Source organism: Manis javanica, chromosome 2, assembly GCF_040802235.1.
Source record: "Manis javanica isolate MJ-LG chromosome 2, MJ_LKY, whole genome shotgun sequence".
Lineage (NCBI taxonomy): Eukaryota > Metazoa > Chordata > Mammalia > Pholidota > Manidae > Manis > Manis javanica.
The window spans coordinates 183,497,883-183,516,128 of record NC_133157.1 but is presented as its reverse complement, the minus strand read 5'-3'; positions in this window follow the sequence as shown (position 1 = coordinate 183,516,128).

Here is an 18,246-nt window from a genome sequence, read left to right as displayed (position 1 = left end):
TCAGATTTGCATCTTGAAACATCACATTAATTGCAGTGTGAAAAACAGAATGATGGCGCAGAGCCGCCAAGTCAGGCAGTAGTGCAGTCATCCTGACAGGAGTTGACGGTGACCTGAACTATCATACATGTCAAAGGGCATGAAGATAAAGGGACAGAGTCAAGAGCCAGAGAGGAGGAATTTCTGATTGATTGAACGGGGTCAGGGAAGGAGAGAGTGGGTTCAAGGATGATTCCTAAGTTTTTGACTGGGTTGGAAATACTCCTCAACAGTAGAATTGCAGGCATTCACGACCTGGGTCTGTAGCATAGCTATTGTTTGGGTGGGGGGTGTGCTTGTCACACTTAAAATCATATTATACAAACAGCTGCCTATTCCAAATATTTACTTTAAGGATGGCTCTGTACTCATTTATATTTACTGGCATAGGGAGGTCTTTAGTGGAGCTAGGACTGGAGTGTCTGTGGCCTCAGGGTTTTCAAAGTGTAGTGAGGACCACAGAGTATTTCCTAGAATTCTTCCAGCTATTGGCAGTTTTCACCTAAATGATGACTTGAGTCCAGCCCCTTGTCTCTTATATTATCAAGTTTCACCTTTATGCAATCTCTTTTCCCTCTGGATCCCATTCTTTCCATCTCTCATTTATAGTGGAAGCAGTTGACAGCTGGAAATCTTTTAACAGCTTTGCATACTGAATTGAGTCAGCTTTCTTTTATTGCTTTTTATATCTGAGCAATGTGTATCACACAGACACACAAATGGCTTTATTAAAAAAAAAAGTATGCACAGCTTACCAAACCTTTAAAAAAATTCCAGATACCCTAAACACAGCAACCCATGATATATAATACATACATACATATATATGTATATATATATCGAGGGTGCTGTGGCATAGATATTTAGATGTTTTACATCTAAGGAATCTACCTAGAAATCATTAATTATCATTAAATATATTTTACAAGTTATTATAATTTATATTGTAACACTACGTGGTAATGTTGCACTTAAAGAGTATTAAAACCATAAATGAGAATACCTGTTTTGGAAAGATTTGGAAAGTAATTAAGTGCACCTGGTCTGACTTAAATACGTTTTAAAAGACTCTTTCAGGAAAGCTTCTGTGAGTCGGTGAGTCTGCTTCTCCTGGGCCTCGCTTGGCCAGCGCAATAACTGCATTACTAGGTGCTGAGCTGGGAAAGGCTCAGCCCCAGAGCTGCAGAGGCTCTTGGCTGGCACCTTTAAGAACTGTTAGGAAGTCAGATTTTTCACTTGTGCCACAATGTATAAACTCATGTGCTTACAGCCATCCCTATTAATTGACTACAAGGCATTCGTAAGTGTGCGGGCCTGACCATCCTTCAAGTTAAGCCTCCCAGTTACTGGCATTGATAACCATGCTCAAGGCTAAGACAATAAAATGTGATCATTCTTCAATTCAAGGGCAAACATGATGTTTAGCTGAGTGGTGTTTAGAAGATGTATCTTTACCATAATAATGGTTTATCTGTATATCTGTGTTTTCAGATAATGGATGTTGGGAACCCTGGCCTAAACTCTTAAAAGCTGTCACGTGTCTGGAATGAAAAAAAAAGGTTAGTTTTATAGACGTTTTCTTCTTCAAGGGATTCTAGTTGCTGAATTATGTGTTGTAACCAAGACCTGTGGAGAAAGAGGGTAGCTTTGTGAATTAAGGAGGAAGGAAGACTTTATTTATGTGACCCCTGGTGGCTGGTGGGAGGGATTGGTGCACCAAAGCAATTTTTTGTAAAGACTAATTTCTTTATAATAACAAAGGAGCAGGTTGATGCATAGGGTCTGGTTGGGGTTTCTGAAGATTCTGTCACTGTTTGTTGCCACACAGACAGGGTAAATAGAAAGTAAGTAAATGGCTCTACAGTCATGAATTCATCCCTCAAATATTGTAACTAAAGGCTGTTGTGACTGTGTGGCTGCCCAAATTTGCCTGCCTGTCTTAGACTCCAAAGGAGCTGACTAAAAGAGGAAGGGAAGGAAGAGACAACTCTGCTTGTGCAGAGATAACGACAAGGTAGCAGCCAAGGGAGAGACTCATGCTGGCTTCCCTGCTCCTTGCCAGGCCCACCTGTTGCATTTCACTCCAGTGTTTGCAAGAGCACTGGAAAGGGAACTGTGACATCCGGATTCTTTGTCTCAGCACAACCACAGACTTACTGGGAGACTCTGCACAGATCGATTCTCTCTAAGCTTTAATTTGCTCACCAGGAGAAAGGAAGTGTTGAATCAGTGTCAGTTTCTGAATCTTTCTGGACTGGTTACTTTGTCTTTTACCCTTCCCAACACTGCTAGGGAAGGCTAGTCTTTGCTTCCACAGATACTGTTCAAAGCTTGTAGAAATTGGAATACGTGGAAATCAGTAACCATGTGTCTGCTTCCCCACAGATTTGGAATAGGCCATGTAGATATATCATCTAAATCAGTGGTCTTAAAATGGGACCTGGGACCACCAGCATTAGCATTGCCTAGGAACCTGTTAGCAACACCCATTCTTGGAACCCCTTCCAGACCTGCTAAATAAGAGATGGTAGGGGTGGGGTCCACCACCCTGTGTTTTAACAAGCCCTGTAGGTGATTCTGATGTATGCTAATGTTTGAGTGCAGTGTAATGTATACACTGAGCATAAAAAGCACTGGACTGTTGCTCTGTTAAGCTTTACTGATCCTGGCATAGTCTAACAGTTGGATATTTTTATCTTTAAAAACATGCTCAAGGGCACTGGTGATAAGATGAGATTTGAAATGAGCTGAGTCAACTCTGTATGTCAAAAGGTTGTCACATTCAAACATTTCTACCTTTTTTTGGTGACAATTACAGAATGGTTTAAAATATAGCCCTAGGCCTGAGCAAAGAGAGTTCTGGGAAATGTAGTTTATTTATTCATTATAGGAATTTTTTTGTAAAGTGGGGGGCTTTGAGAACTGTCTCCCTGGAGGGGTATGAAGTTTTTCAGGGCACCCCAGACTTTGTGAAAGAGAGCCCTTTCTGCTGTTGCTGGCAGCAGCCCCCGGGGAAAAGCCCACTTCATTTTATCTTGCTGTGTTTGTTTGTTCTGCTTGTTGAACACTGGCTTTCATACTCTTGTTCTGTAATTCAAAACTGACTTTATAATTAGGTCTGAAAAGGAATGGTTCCCAGGCATTTCCTTTATGAAACGGGTAAAGATGGTTGCATTTGCTCTGGCTTGTTTTGGCACAGTGTGTCTGAGAGGGCCCGCAGGGTCGCTCTGTTTGAAGTGTTACTGGGCTGTTTTTTATTTTTTAATTTTTTTATTTTGATATAATTAATGTACAATTACTTGAACAACATTATGGTTACTAGACCCCCCCCCACATACCCCATTGTTATCAAGTCCCCACCCACATACCCCATTACAGTCACTGTCCATCAGCGTAGTAAGATGCTATAGAATCATTGCTTGTCTTCTCTGTATATACTGCCTTTTCTGTATTACGCCCCCTACATTATGTGTGCTAATCGTAATGCCCCATTTTCCCCCTTATCCCTCCCTTCCCACCCACCCTCCCCAGTCCCTTTCCCCTTGGCAACTGTTAGTCCATTCTTGGGTTCTGTGAGTCTGCTGCTGTTTTGTTCCTTCAGTTTTTTTCTTTGTTCTTATACTCCACAGATAAGTGAAATCTGTGTTTTTGTAGTGGGAGGTGATGAGGGCTGAGTTCTGCTGTTGGGAGCCTTATGCTGATGAGCTGAAGATGCTGGCAGACTTTTCCATCTTTGGATGGCAAACTCTGAATTGGTTCATGTGTTGAAGCCCACCTGGCTCAGGTTTAGCTGTTTGGCCCCAAGGAAAAGGTTTAATCTCCTGAATTACAGGGGCCATGGGAGATTGCCTAGAAATGGACTGAAAGTGATCATTGGTGTACAAGTAAATTCAAAATTTCCCTTTTTGGATTCTGTCCAGGGGAGACCTGAGACATTCTAGTTAATGCATGTACTTAAAAATTGGGGTTCAACCACAATGTTGTTCATGTGAAACCTTCATAAGATTGTATATCAATGATGCTTTAATTTAAAAAAAAGGGATAAAATTGGGGCTCAAATTTACCATCTGATAGAGAAAATTAAGATTGCATTTGTGAATCCTCTTCGCTTCAACATCTTTATGTGGAACCCTTAGGAGGCTTGAGAAGGGGGAAGCAGGTCCAACCTGGCAGGACCTTGGATCCCCACCACTGGTTTCTGCCAGAGCAACTCCACTTTATTTGTTTTGGTTATTTACCCCTCTACTTTAGATTTCCTTTGGAGAAAATGTTGCACAGTTTAAAAATGTTTGAAAACCACTGGTTTAAACTCAAAATATTCAGCCAACCTTTGTCCTATAAATCAAGTTAGTCTACCTGCTAGCCCCACAAAGCAAACCTCAAACACTGGAGGCCCTGGGAGCTAACCCTTCTTCAGCTCCTGGGCCCTCCCTCCCACCAGCTCCAACTTCAAACCCCCCTCCATCTCCAAATTCAGCCATTGCTCTGATGCTCCCCCACCTGTGAATACTCAGTTCTCTGGCCCTGTTAAAGGCTTTCCCTGCTCTGCCTCACTTTGGTTTCCAAGTGTGTGACATCTGGTTAAATTGCCAAATAACCTGCCTCAAAGACAGGGAGGCCTCTTAAACTATAAATTCTCCATAGCTTCTTAGCTTTGTGGTAATTTTCCCAGGCCTTCAAAAAAGTTGGGCTTGGAAATTAGGAAGGCATTCTTCTTAGTGTCCTGGTCCAGAATGGAGCCACCACTGCTGACTGTCCTTGCCCTGTATTCTTTTCTACTACCACACTTTCAAAGAGGTTGGTTGCCAGCCTTCCACCAGAAGTGAGTCATTGGGTTATTAAGAGTGTTTTATTCCCATCAGTTTTGTGATGTCCCACATTAAATAAGGAAATGGCAACCATGTGCGTGTCCTGTTTCTGTTTGTTACTGCCCGCCCTGCCAGCCCCAGGGGGCACAGTACAGAGGAGGGCACCGCTGCTGTGTAGGAAGCCATATTTTATCACCTTGACCTGGATGGCATTAAGCACAGTTCCTCAGTGCTGCTGATGGCTTGCCTAAGAAACTGGATGTCTGAGAAGGGTCTTGGCTTACCATTCACAGGAAAAAGTTGGGCTTGAAAATCAGGAAGACTTAAATTCTAATCCTGACTCCACCAGTTCCTAGCTAGTGACCTAGAACACCCCTCCTGGGCCTCTGACTGCTCATTTGTAACCTGAGGGTAGTAATACCTACGTTGTAGGATCATTGTAAAAGTTAATGGGAATGTCTGTGTGTGTGCATGTGCATGTGTGTGTTCTAGAACTTAAGAAATAGTTTTTTTCTTCTCAATTCCTGGAGCCCCTTCCATAGCAGATAGTAGGTGCTCAAATGTGCTGCAGTGGTTGTTGCAGAGGCCTGCAGTTAGAGCTGGAGAACCATGTTCTGTGTCCTCTTTCTGTGTCTATGTGCCAGTTTGACGTGGTTTCCCCACGGTGGTGATCAGGGGTTCACCAGAGCTTTATTTTGTGCTACTTCCTTTAACCAGTCCTCAGCGTTCATGTTTCCCTGTTGGTGGTGTATAGCCTCAGGTTTGCAGAATTGCTAATAATTATTTTTTTACTTCATGTACCATTGCCAGTTACAATGACCCCTTACTTAAAAACTCTATTAGCATATCATTGTTTTTCATTTAAGGTCCAAAATCTAACATGACTTGCTACACCTGCATGATCTGGTCCTGCATCTTCTCAGCTTTGTCTTACTCTCTGCCTTCTGTTGTTTTCCTCACCCACATAGTGTCTGCTCTGCCCGTAGGGCCTCTTTACAGGTCACCCTCTGCCTAGAGTGCTATCCCCTAGCTGCTCCCTTCACCTTTTTCCTGCCCTGGCTTTGCCCCAGTCATTTGCTCAGATCTGTTTTCCACCTCTCTTCTGCCCTATATAGTAGGGGGCTGACCCATGCAAACTCCATTTTCCAGGCTCCCTTTCCCATTGGCTCCTAGCAATATTTGGCCAATGGAAAGCAGTGGTGGGAAATTAGAAGGCAGATACCAGGTAACCCTCCATCTCCCAACTCATGAAGCATCTCCTAGCAGTGCCTGTATCACCTTCATGGTCCAGCATCTGCAGACAGGCCCCTGGTGTTCCCAGCTCCCACCATTAGGCCTGGTTCCTGGCTCTATCCCATGTCACCCTGAGCCCTGAGGTGGGTGCAGATTCCTGATGTTGTTAATCTGAGTTGCCTCACTATCCTGTTTGCTCTTCATACACGATTAATCCATAACTCATCTATATTAAATCCCCTCTAGTGAACTGCCTGGTATGGGCTTTGTTTTCTTATGTAAACCTGATAAAATACCCATTCATTCTTTGAATCTCAGCTCAGCTTTCACTTTCTCAGGAAACCTTTCCTGCCCCTCCCTCCCCCTTCCACAACCAAAGGCAACTAGATGGAATCTCTTATTATACAATTTCATAGCACTGTGTTCCTCCCTTGTGTAAAACTTATCCTAATCATAGGATAAGTTTATCTGTGATTATTTGATTAATTTGTCTCTGCCATTAGAATATAAGCTTCATGAGGACAGTAACCATCTTATTTTCTGGGGCAGAGGGGGTCACCATTATTTTCCCTGTACCTAAAATAGTATCTGGCACATGTTATGTGCCTAGAGAATGAATGAATCCTTCCAAAGAGTTTTGTGATGCTGGAACCATTGTTAAAAGAATTGTTTTGCCTAAAACCACAGACAATAGTGCAACACCCTCTACAAAGTTCCCTGTGTGGTTGGACATGGCCTTGTAAAAGAGATTAAATAAAGCTCAACAATTGAGTTACCCTATTAACAATGAGAAATTTGTTGGACAAATCACCTATAACTCAGTTGTAACCAACCACATCATTATGGAGAATGGCCTTGGGGACATAAGCAAATTTCTCATAATATACCAAAGCCTGATCTTGCCAAGGCTGTAAAATCACTGGCTAATTAACTGAACCAAACCAGGCCTGTTTTCTTGCCCCAGCCCAGATGTACTCTAATTTCAGGAGGACATAGTTCATGTTTAATGGTGAGTACAGGGGGCTTCAGACCAAGAACTTAGTGCTGAATAATGGTGAAGCTGAACCTTCCCCTCTCTTTTGAGGGAGTAGAGATGGCGTCATCTTCACATTTGTGGTACTTCTTTGAATTTTATGTTTTATGTTTTTTCTTTATTAGAAGAGCAGTGCATTTATTTGTAATAGCCAAAATTTAGAAAACATTAAAAATTTTGTTGGGTGAATAAGTAAACAAAACGTTGTACACCTGTGCAATGGAATGCAGCCTGGCAATAAGAACAAACTACCAAGGCACATAACTTGGGTGGGTCTCAAGGAAATTAATGCTGACTGAACAAAAGCCAGTATCAGAAGGTTACAAATTGTATGATTCCATGTATATAACATCCTGAAAATAAAGTTATAGAGATGGAGAACAGATTAATGATTTCCAGGAGTTGGGACTAAGGAGGGGGTGTGGGCATGATTATAAAGAAGTGGCATGAGGGATTTGTGGTGATGGAACAGTTTTGTATCTTGACTGTGGTGACAGTTGTGTGAATCTACACATATGATAAAACTGCACAAAACTATAAACACATACACACATATGACTGCAGTAAAGCTGGTGAAATCTGATTAAGTTCTGTGGATTATACCAACATCCATTTCCTGATTTTGATATTATACTACAGTTAGGTCAGATTTTACCATTAGGGGAAGCTGGGTGAAGTGTATATAAAACAGTTCTATTATTTTTGTAACTTCCTGTGAATCTATACTTACTTTAAAATAAAAAGGTTTTTTTAAACTAATACAAAGGATTTCTAGTAAAACAACAGCTTCAACCTACACATTTGCCTTCACTTCCTTCTGACAACCCACTAAATAGTGAAGCAATAAAAAAAAGGCAAAATCTAAAAGTACACATACACACATATACACAATACTCTAGGAGACCATAGAAGTCAAGAAATGAGTGTAATAATTTAGAAACTGTAAAACAAATGGATAAGAGGGAACCTAAGTGGTTTCAAGGAAGAAAGCCAACAAGGAGCAAGCAGATTCATTTCACTGACCCCCTAAAAATTTCAGGAATAGAAGACACCTCTAAAGGCAGAGGTAAAGGAGGGTGTGAAAAATAGTGGGTGTTAATTCAAAGTCTGTGAAAGAGGATGTAAATGGCCTCCAGACGGCCTCTAAACCATCTGAAAGCCTCTTTTCCACCTTCCAGCAGGAGGTAGGTAGTTTGACAGGTAGAGAGGCTGACCCACAGAGGCTTTAATGTCAGGGATGCCAGGCACAGCTCAGGTGGGATGAGATGCATGCTGCAAACAAGAGCCTTAAGTAGAGACTGCATATTAGACAGTAAGATAGCTCCCCAAGCCCTGGCAGCTGAACTTATACATCCCAGGTGGGAGATTGGAGAGTTCCTCTCTGGAAATTCAGTAGTTCAATCAAAAAGTCCTGGAGCACCTGATATTTGAGGACCTCTCAACAAAAAAGGCTGGGTTCCTGCCCACTCACTATATAGTGAGCACACAAGTCAACAAGCCCTGCCAGTGCATAATCAGCTTTTGAGAGTCATTCTTAAATATGGAAGGGAGATAGCCAGGGGTCACCAGACACTGGAGGAAAGCTCCAAACATGAAAGACAAACACTAAAGCAATGAACAGTAAGAAACAAACACAGAGGAAGTAGGGACAATGCAAGGAGAAGAAAAATAATTAAACAGAAAGGTAAATAATACCTTTGAAGATGCAAGAGTAGATGGTATATCTATATATGGTATATATAGAACAGGTTGCTATAATAAACAAATATTGAGAAAACATAAAATTTAAATTTCTTTACCAAAAAAAAAATACAATGATTGGAAGATAAGTTGAGGAACTCTCCCAGCAAGTAGAATAAAAGAAACAAAGAACTGTAGTTAATAATATTGTATTGTGTAATTGAAAGCTGCTAAGAGATTAGATCTTAAAAGGTTTTATCTCAGGGAAAAAAATTGTAATAATGTGTGGTAATGGATGTTAATTAGACTTACTGTGGTAATCATTCTGCAATATATATAAATAATGAAGCTTTATGTTGTACTCTGAAACTAATGTGTTGTATTTCAATTATATCTAAATAAAAATAAATAATAAAAAATAATTTATGGGGGGAAAAAAGAGAATGATAGAAATTGGAGAGAGATAAGAAAACTGGAGGATTGCACATGGCCCAGTTTCTTCAACAAATAAATACTATAAACAGAAATGCTATACACCAGGGGTGCTGGTGGAGGACATGGTATAAACAAAGAGCCCTAATAACCAAATGCAGTGTGGTCCTTGATGGAATCCTGTCTTGAACTTGAAGTCATTTGTGAAAAGACATTTTGAAAAATGACCAGAGAAATATGAATATGGATTGGGTATGAAATGATTAAGAAATTATTGTTAATATTGTTAATGCGATAATGGTGTGTATAATTATATAAAAAATCTTGATATATATTTATGGGGGAAGCGATATATCTGAGATTTGCTTTAAAATGTACTTTTTTACAAAGGTAAAATGTTAATCATTGAAACTGGGTGATGGGCATATGGAAGTTTGCTTCACTGTTCTCATTGTAGTGCGATTTTATGATTCCTATAACAAAAAGGCTTTTTAAAGAAAAAAGAAAATTAGAGGATCAGGTGAAAGCCAAACATCCACCTAATAGGAATTTCAGAAAGTGAAAGCAGAAAAACTAGAGGAAAAGAAATTACCAAATAAATAATTCAAGAAAACTTCCAGAACTGAAGAACATGAATTTCCAAGCTAAAAGTGTTCTTTGTTTGATTCAGGACAGGTAGAGGGGAAGTCTAAAATGAGTCTGGAACATCCGTCATAACAGAAAGCAAAGAAGCTCTCACAGGGGGTAGGGACTTGAAGGGACTCCCAGAGGCCAAGTCTGGGACAATTAGAGCATCAAAGTAAAAAATGATAGGAATGGATCATAACCCATAGAATAAAATAAGAACTGATGACTCTGTACCAATATAACTAGGTAATTGAACAAAAAGTAGGGAGAAGAAAAAGCTCTTTTATATAGTAGAATTATAATTAATAAATGTAGGGGGAATGATGGAAATGGAAAATCATCCTATTTTTTACTGATGAATCATTTATTTGGACAATTCGATCTCCACATTGTTTCCTTTTATATGGAAAGTGGAACATTTCAAATGTATTGATTTTTCTCTTCAACAGAATTCTTTTCAGTTTGATAATTGAAACCAAGAACTGCTTCTCATTTTAGGATACATGTTTTAATAACACATATGCACCCATTATAGCCAAAGAGCATACCTGAATTTGGGATAGTCTTTCATCTTGATGGTGGCCATATCAACATATGGTGAAACCCTCTGGCTCTCCCTGCCCAGATCCTTCTCTTCAAGCCAGGTCTGATTTTCTTCATACAAGCCTCTATCATCAATTTCACTATTATGTCCTTTAGTCAGAAATTTGATGTCTTCATCATCTTCTCATGAGCTTCTAACATGATTACTCTGTGAACTATTGGAATGTCTCATCCTTCAACTTTAAAAACAACTATTTCCCTAGCTCTAATAGGATTGTCCTGGAAATTTGTTAGGAACACAAGATCTCCTCTGTGAAAGGCTCACAGGATTGGCCAATACCCATTTTGACTGTTCATAGTTGTTTTTATCAAAATTCAATACAAATACATTTACCAGAGGAATATGCCTTTTATGATACTACTCACTTACAAATAACTTAAAAATTTAGTAACCCAGTATAGTACATTTTTACAAATTAAAGTGATGAGAAACAGCCTGTTGATATATCATTCTAATCATATTTTGATAACAAGTTATAAAATGGGTACATTAGTTAAATTACAATGATATCAATCTCATCTATTTTAGTAATCATATATGGGACTTTCATAAAGCTATTTCTCAGAGGTTTTTTCATGTTTTTGAAATGTGAATTAACATATTAATTTGAAGTGAAAAATGAAGTCAGGCTTTTTGTGAAAGTAAAAAAGGCTGATTGGCTTGACAAAGAGGACTAGTTCTTCAAGTTATTTGGTAGATTGTTTTCCATAACTTGAACATGCTAGAACTGTAGCTCTAAATTTTGACAAAAATATTTTTAAAGCATATGTTGATTAAAAACATTTTACTGAAAAAAAAAAAAAAGGAATTGGCTAAGGTATAATGAAATTAAGAATGATGTGGTTTTCCTAACCCCACTTCTAAAGGATTAAACATGATGCCTTGAGGTACAAGAGAAGCAAGTGTAAGGAAAGGTTATTTAAGGAGTTTTGATAGTCTTTTTTGGTAGATTTTGTAGAAATAGAGAAAGCAGGTGACTCTAGTGACTGAGTAACAAACTCTTTTGTAAATTAAGAGGTCTCCATTTCAATGCTTTCACCAGTCTGAAGGAGAATGTAGTCCAGATGATAGATCATTACACATTATTTTTGATGACATATTTTATTATTTTAAAAATATGACTGTTAGAAATAATTCAAAATTTGATAGACATTGCAATAAAAAAATTCCTTCTGTTATTACCTGCTCTTAAAATATGACAAGGTTTCTTAGTGTTTACATTCATTTACAAAAATGGGGAATAGCCTGCTTTGAGAGAAATCTTCTGCATCCGTGGATGTCTTGCTGCCCTTGTCTAGCCTGGATTAATACTTAGTCCATAGGCACACACCTGATCATCTGATCATCTACATTTGCCTTCTTACAGCACTAAACTATGCTTTCTACCTTTATCTTGCATCTACCTACCACTTCAGCATTTTATTAAAAATAAAAATAATAATAATAATAGGAGAAATGTGGGATCAACATATAAATCAAGTACAAAAATCAAGTACGAATATTCATATTTGACCTGATTGTTTATAGGTCATATTGCATGATCAAAACCAAAAGTTTCTGTGATGAATGCCCTTGTACTGTTCACCATGTAAGAATTTATTCACTATGTAAGAATTCGTTCACCATGTAAGAACTTGTTCGTTATGCTTCAGAAGATTGGAGACTGACGAGAATTAGGCTTGAGATGGATTAATGATTGTACATTGAGCGTTGACCCCCCTATACTGAATTTTATTGTTGTTAACAACCATTTGATCAATAAATATGAGAGATGCCCTCTCAAAAAAAAAAAAAAAATGGGGAATAGAAATTATATAAATCCCTATTTTATTCTAGCAATGAGTCATATTAATCTATGGATTATGAACTAACTGAAAAAAGAAAGTCCCATTAATCTCATAAAGAAAGACACATTTCTATCAAAAATTACTTTTTATGTTTAGTGATTTTTAATCAAATATTGCTTTATATTATTGTATATTAATAGGACTTATAATGATAAACCAAATCAAAAGAACAATTTTAACACCTAGAGGATTATGGTCACAGAAAACATGATAAAATTTACAAATTCCATTTATGTTAATATTTTTGTTATAGAGAAGTATTATAGGTCAATTTATAACAGGCTTTCAAATAGGAAATAAAAGGCTACAATAGGATAAAATTCTGTGTAAGTATTTGGAAAAAAGAAAGAAGTAAGATTTTCACATGTTACAGAATGGATTGTTCAGGCTTTTTTTTTGGTTTTGAAAGCGTGATGTATATTTGGCACCTAATCATCATGATATTTATATTATTTTAGACACATTTAAATTGATGTGACCATTTTATTTTAGAATGTCTATATTTATAATAGGTCTGATATTGCATCTGTTATATAAACTTATGTTAAAAAATTCCTTTAGGGTGTTGTGAGCAAAAGACAAACAAACTTTGAATATCACTGTTCTGGGTGATTCTAATATGGACAACCATTGTTTGGGTCTCAGATCAATTTCACCCATTTCTGGAGTATTCCATGATGACCCATTCTAATTAGGTTCCCTTTGTTTCACTTCATACACTCAGGGAGCAGACGTTCAAGTCCACCTGTTATAGGTTCAAAATGTATCAATGTCTTAATTATATTATGTACCTCCTATGACAACCCATACACAGTAAAAGGAAGGGTGTGCTTGCACAAATACACTAATTTATAATATACAACTTTCTAAAAGAGCTACCTACCAACAGACTTTCTTGCAGTAAGTTTGGTTATGCTTCAGTAACACCAGTTTGGGCAGCTCACTTCACCCAAACCTCTGGGCCCAGCTTCTTCATCTTTAAAATTAGAGAATCAACTAGTTCTCTTAGGTCCCATGAAGTTCTATAATTCTTTTGTTTTATTATTGTGTCTTAGAAGTGTCTGAAAAACGTTTAAAAAATAGCAACAAGTATTCCAATATCTTTTAAAGTTATTTTTAATATACAACATGGAATAACTGAACACATGTATTAAATAATATTATGGCCAAATATAAAAAAGTGAACCTAAGAATGAAAAGTCCAAATAATCAGAAAAGTCTAAACACAGAAACTTGAAAAGTAGACTGTACAGTCTCCTGACCTAAAAGAAAGACAATATAGAGATGTCAGCCTGGCTATTATTTTAAATTCCAGACCCACACCTTGTAGAATTACAAGTGCACTATGAGTGCTGACCTAATATTGCTTTGTTATCTAAATACCCTTTTGTATATAACTGTAGGCAATATGGTCATTACATAGCCTATATAAACTTGAAAGAACTATTTACTTTGAATATTTAATTATAATATATGGTAATGCGTGTTGCTTCAAAACGCTTTTGAAATAAATATCATAATCCTAAATCACAGTTATCTATCTTATCAGAGTCAGCCTAGCCAACAAAGTTTACAAAATGTGTAACAAATTCTTAGATAACGCTACAAGGCTATGTTAGTGTTCTCACAGAATAGTCAGGATCTTTTGTTCTGGGCAGAATAAAAGTTCCTTTATCTGTTCTGTGAGGAGCTGGCAATTTGCTCAAGGGCATTTCTAACTTCAAAATGCAAATTTTCGAGCATATTGCCTGCATTTAAAAATACAAGAGTTTTTCTCTTCTGACCTGCACAACAGTTCTCTGCAACAGACAGGGGTGCTGATGTTAGTCATGTTTTAGAGAAGCTGAAACAGAGAGATACTGAGGCTTTTTCTCACTCACAGTTTCATAGAGATGATATAGCAATGAATTTGACTTAACCCTACTGAAAGCAAGTCTTTGTGCCAGGCCGGGAAGGAAGGAAGCTATATATCCTGGCCCAAAAGACTTTCCTCTAGACCCGGAGACCAAAATTTTGAGGAGCTAAGCATGGTGAGAGTGTTCCCATAGTCCTTCCCGATAAAAATGGCACCCTGTCTCTTATGCCTACACTTTTGGTCTATGTTGATATTCCTGGGCACTACCTTGTTAATGGCAGCCAGAGATCAGTAATTTCTCATTCCCCTGCAGACTCCATAGTGTGGATTTTAGGAGCATTTTTCCCTAACATAATAATGTGATAGCTTGATCCACAGAGATTAATTTGTTATGTTTCCTGCAATAAGGGAACAGCAAAAGAGAAAGAGGAATTTCCCTCTTTTGGTCCCCAACCTATTTCTCCAGCCTGAGTGGTGCCTCTGCTTTTGTTCCCTGGGGGAGTTACGAACGGCAGGGTCCTAGAGGTGTTGGAGCTGAGCTGTCCAAGAGGCAGAAGGACCCCTAAGGTTGAAGGGGAATAAGTGGACCAGCTGCTTCCAAGTTGTGCTCCAGAAGGAGCTGGACTTTTGATGCAGATGGGGAGCAGCGGTGCTGGGACCACAGTGGAAGTTTCCTATTGGCTCTGCTCGGCACTGAAGGTAATGGAGGGAACAGGGCCCTGTACTTTTGAACAGACCCTACCCTACAGGCTTGATCGATGAGTATCTGCTACTGTGGTGGCCTGAGGACTAGAGGCTCTTTCACCGTTTTCTGGGTACCTATCCTACCCCATCCCTACTCTTAGACTTTGCTAAGGAACAGAAAATTCCTACCCATCAGATCAATGGTGATAGCTACTATTCATTGAACATTTAACATATGTCCGGCACAGTGCTTACTTAGCAGGGCAGTTTATGAAAAATTTCATGTGGTAGAACAACTTGATTACAAAATTAAATCTTGTGTTCAAGGCTGTGGGCTTATCAGCAAAGAATGAAAGGAATTTTTCCTTATCTCCTCCAACAAAGGAGCTGAGGCATTGTGTTCTGAAATCTAGATTTCTTTTTATTCTTTGGGTAGAGCCAAATGGCCTTTATTTATAAAGGTCTACATTACAAGTGGAAACCTAGAGGTCTGAGCCTCTGTGCTTTATTTGCCCTGAAAAATGTTTTAAGGGAATTTGAATTAGAGGCCCACATTAAAAAAAACCAGGAGATTTTATATTTAAAAAATCCAAAATTCCAGTGTCTCTTGAAAAATAAGATTGCGTAACATTCAGCCTGACTCCTCCATGACAATAAGCCACGGAACTGAGCTGAAGTTCCAATTGGAAACAAAGTTGCTTTTCCCAGTGTGCCACTGTGGGTAAAATTGCAGTATTTCCAGAATCTCTTGCCTGGCTTTAGTGCATCTCCATATTAATAGATGCTTCCAAGGGGTGGAGAAAAGTAGCATCTCCATATCAATAGGTAGTTACAAGGGTGAGAGAGGACCTATCTGGACTGGAGAGGTTGGAGAAGCTCTCCTGCAGCCAGGTAGAGAGAGATGAGGGATGACTGCTTGTAAGAAATAAATGGGTTTCTCCCACTTTATTTCTCCCTTTGACTGATTTTTGGTTTCAAAGATATTTTGCCTGGGGATTTCCCCCCTAAGGTTACAGCCACTAACTACCTTGAATGTTCAGTGAATGTTTCTGATTTGCCTGAATAATTTCTATGGCTCCTATAGACATTTGAATTTTTTATCTCTGGTCTGGATCTATTGAGAAGAGAACTGGAAAGTTCTAGCTCCTTGAGAGAGAATGCCCCAATCCCAGAAGTGACTTCCTCAAATCTGGACAAGAGGATGGGGCTCTAGGGCCTATCCACAGGTGCATGTATGGATATAAAGCCTTCTTAGTCCTTATTCTGAAAATACATAGAGCAAACACTCATTGGTCAATGAACAGTTGTCAGATTTAAAATATAAGTTGGATCATATTGTTAAAAATTGATACTTTTCATTTATTGATCTATAAAAGAATCATGAACATCTTGATGGATAGTAAAAACCTACTTATGGATTATATAGGGCACAATTGGTGTTATTAGTTTCCTGAGGTTGCTATAACAAATTACCACCAACTTGGCTTAAAACAATGTAGGGTTTTATTATTTTACAGGCCAGAAATCCTGTAAATCAGGGGTGGCTGGGCTATACTCACTCTAAAGACTCTAGGGTTCTTGTCTCCTCTGGCTCTGGTAGCTGCAGACATTTTCCTTAGCTGCAGCTGCATCACTTTGATCTCTACCTCCCTAACTTCACTGGCCTTCTCTGTGTGTCTCACATCTCCCTCTGCCATTCTCTCATTAGGACCCCTGTCATTGAATTTAAGGCCCACTCAGTTTAGGATGATGTCATCTTGAGATCCTTAACTTAATTACATCTGAAAGACCCCTTTCCATATAAAGTTCCATTTACAAGTTCCAGGTGGACATATCATTTTGGGGACCACCATTTAACCTGCTACACTTGGATAAATAATTTTCTCCTTAAAAATTATTTTTGGAAAGACATGGTTGACTTAACTTTCTGAGTCCCTTTTTATTTGGCTACATGGTGGGCAGAACTGACCTGAATGCAGAAATTACCTTGAGTCACTGAGTGGCTCCAGGGGGTATTTGCTAATAAAACACTGGCCATGTGCCTAAGAAATAAGCACTGAGGGTGTAGGTAGCAACCTGTGCTTTGCTATCCAGAGGAAGTAGCGGTGAAACTGCAGCAACAAGGCTAAGGATCTCTCTTCCCAGGCTGTGGGACTTGGATATAAAACTCAGTTGAGGCTTCTTTGCTAGTTGAAAAGCCTCCACTCATGCACTGTCCAAGATTTCTAAAAAGCTGACTTCAATAAAAGGCATTCTGTTTGGCAGAAAAGAAAGAGCTATTTTAACAGTTCCCTTTACTCTGCCTCCAGGATTATGCATTGAAGGGTTAGGTGTGGTTGGCACTTGGTTCCTTTTCAGATTTCTGGAGTTACCCTGACCATCTAAACACTGGGTAATGAATTAAAGTATCCAAGTTCCATGGAGTAATCTAGAGCCTTCATTGGTGATGAAACCATATAAATGGTGCCCAGGGAGAGGCATAATTCTTTGGATATGGTAGGCAAGACTCAACAGAACCCTAAAGAGAACGTTTCTTGCACTGTCAAAAGAGTCACCATAAATGGGAATATTATAATAGTAGTTAACATTTACCAGGTGCTTAGTATAGTTCTGGCATAGTACTAGCTCTTGGCATGTACTACATTTAATATTTTATTTAAACTTCATAATAACCCTTGAAGCACATACTATTATTATCTCCATTTTACAAGTGGGGAAGTTGAGGCACAGGTAAACCCACAGCTGAGATTCAGAGCCAGCCAGGATAGCTCCAGAGACTGGCTCTTAACCACTTGATCTGCTTCTCCTAATCTGTTTCTGATAAAATTGTGAAGTGGCTGACATTGTCTCCAGCATCCCTCCATCCTCTCTGCTTTTCCTTTTGCTTCCTTTCTAAGGCAGGTGGTGTTGCAGAAGACACATGAATTTTTTTAAACATGGGTTCAAATGCTGGCTATGTGAACCTAGATAGGCTAGATAACATCTCTAAGCCATAGTTTCCACATCTGAAAATGGTTATTATAACTACTTCATTGGATCGTCACATGGATTAAATAATATAATATAGTGCCATATAACATAATGCAGTGTGCTGCAATGTGCTGCCCCAATCACCTTTTGAGGACCAAGCAGCACTCTTCCCCCTGCCCCTTGCTGCCAGGACCATTGCCTGTTGGTCATTCACAACTGAGCCTCTTCCAGAAATGGCCTTCAGTTGAAAGGACTCAGTCACCCCAAATTATGCCTCCTTCCAGCATCAGCCAGCATTGAATGACACCAATAGTATGCGGGAAGGTTAAAAGCCTGTCGCCTTGCCTCAATTCAGAACAACTCTGAAGGACCATCCAACCTCCAGAGGCTCCCTAAGAAGGAGTGGGCTGGGGTTTCTGTCACAACTGCATCAA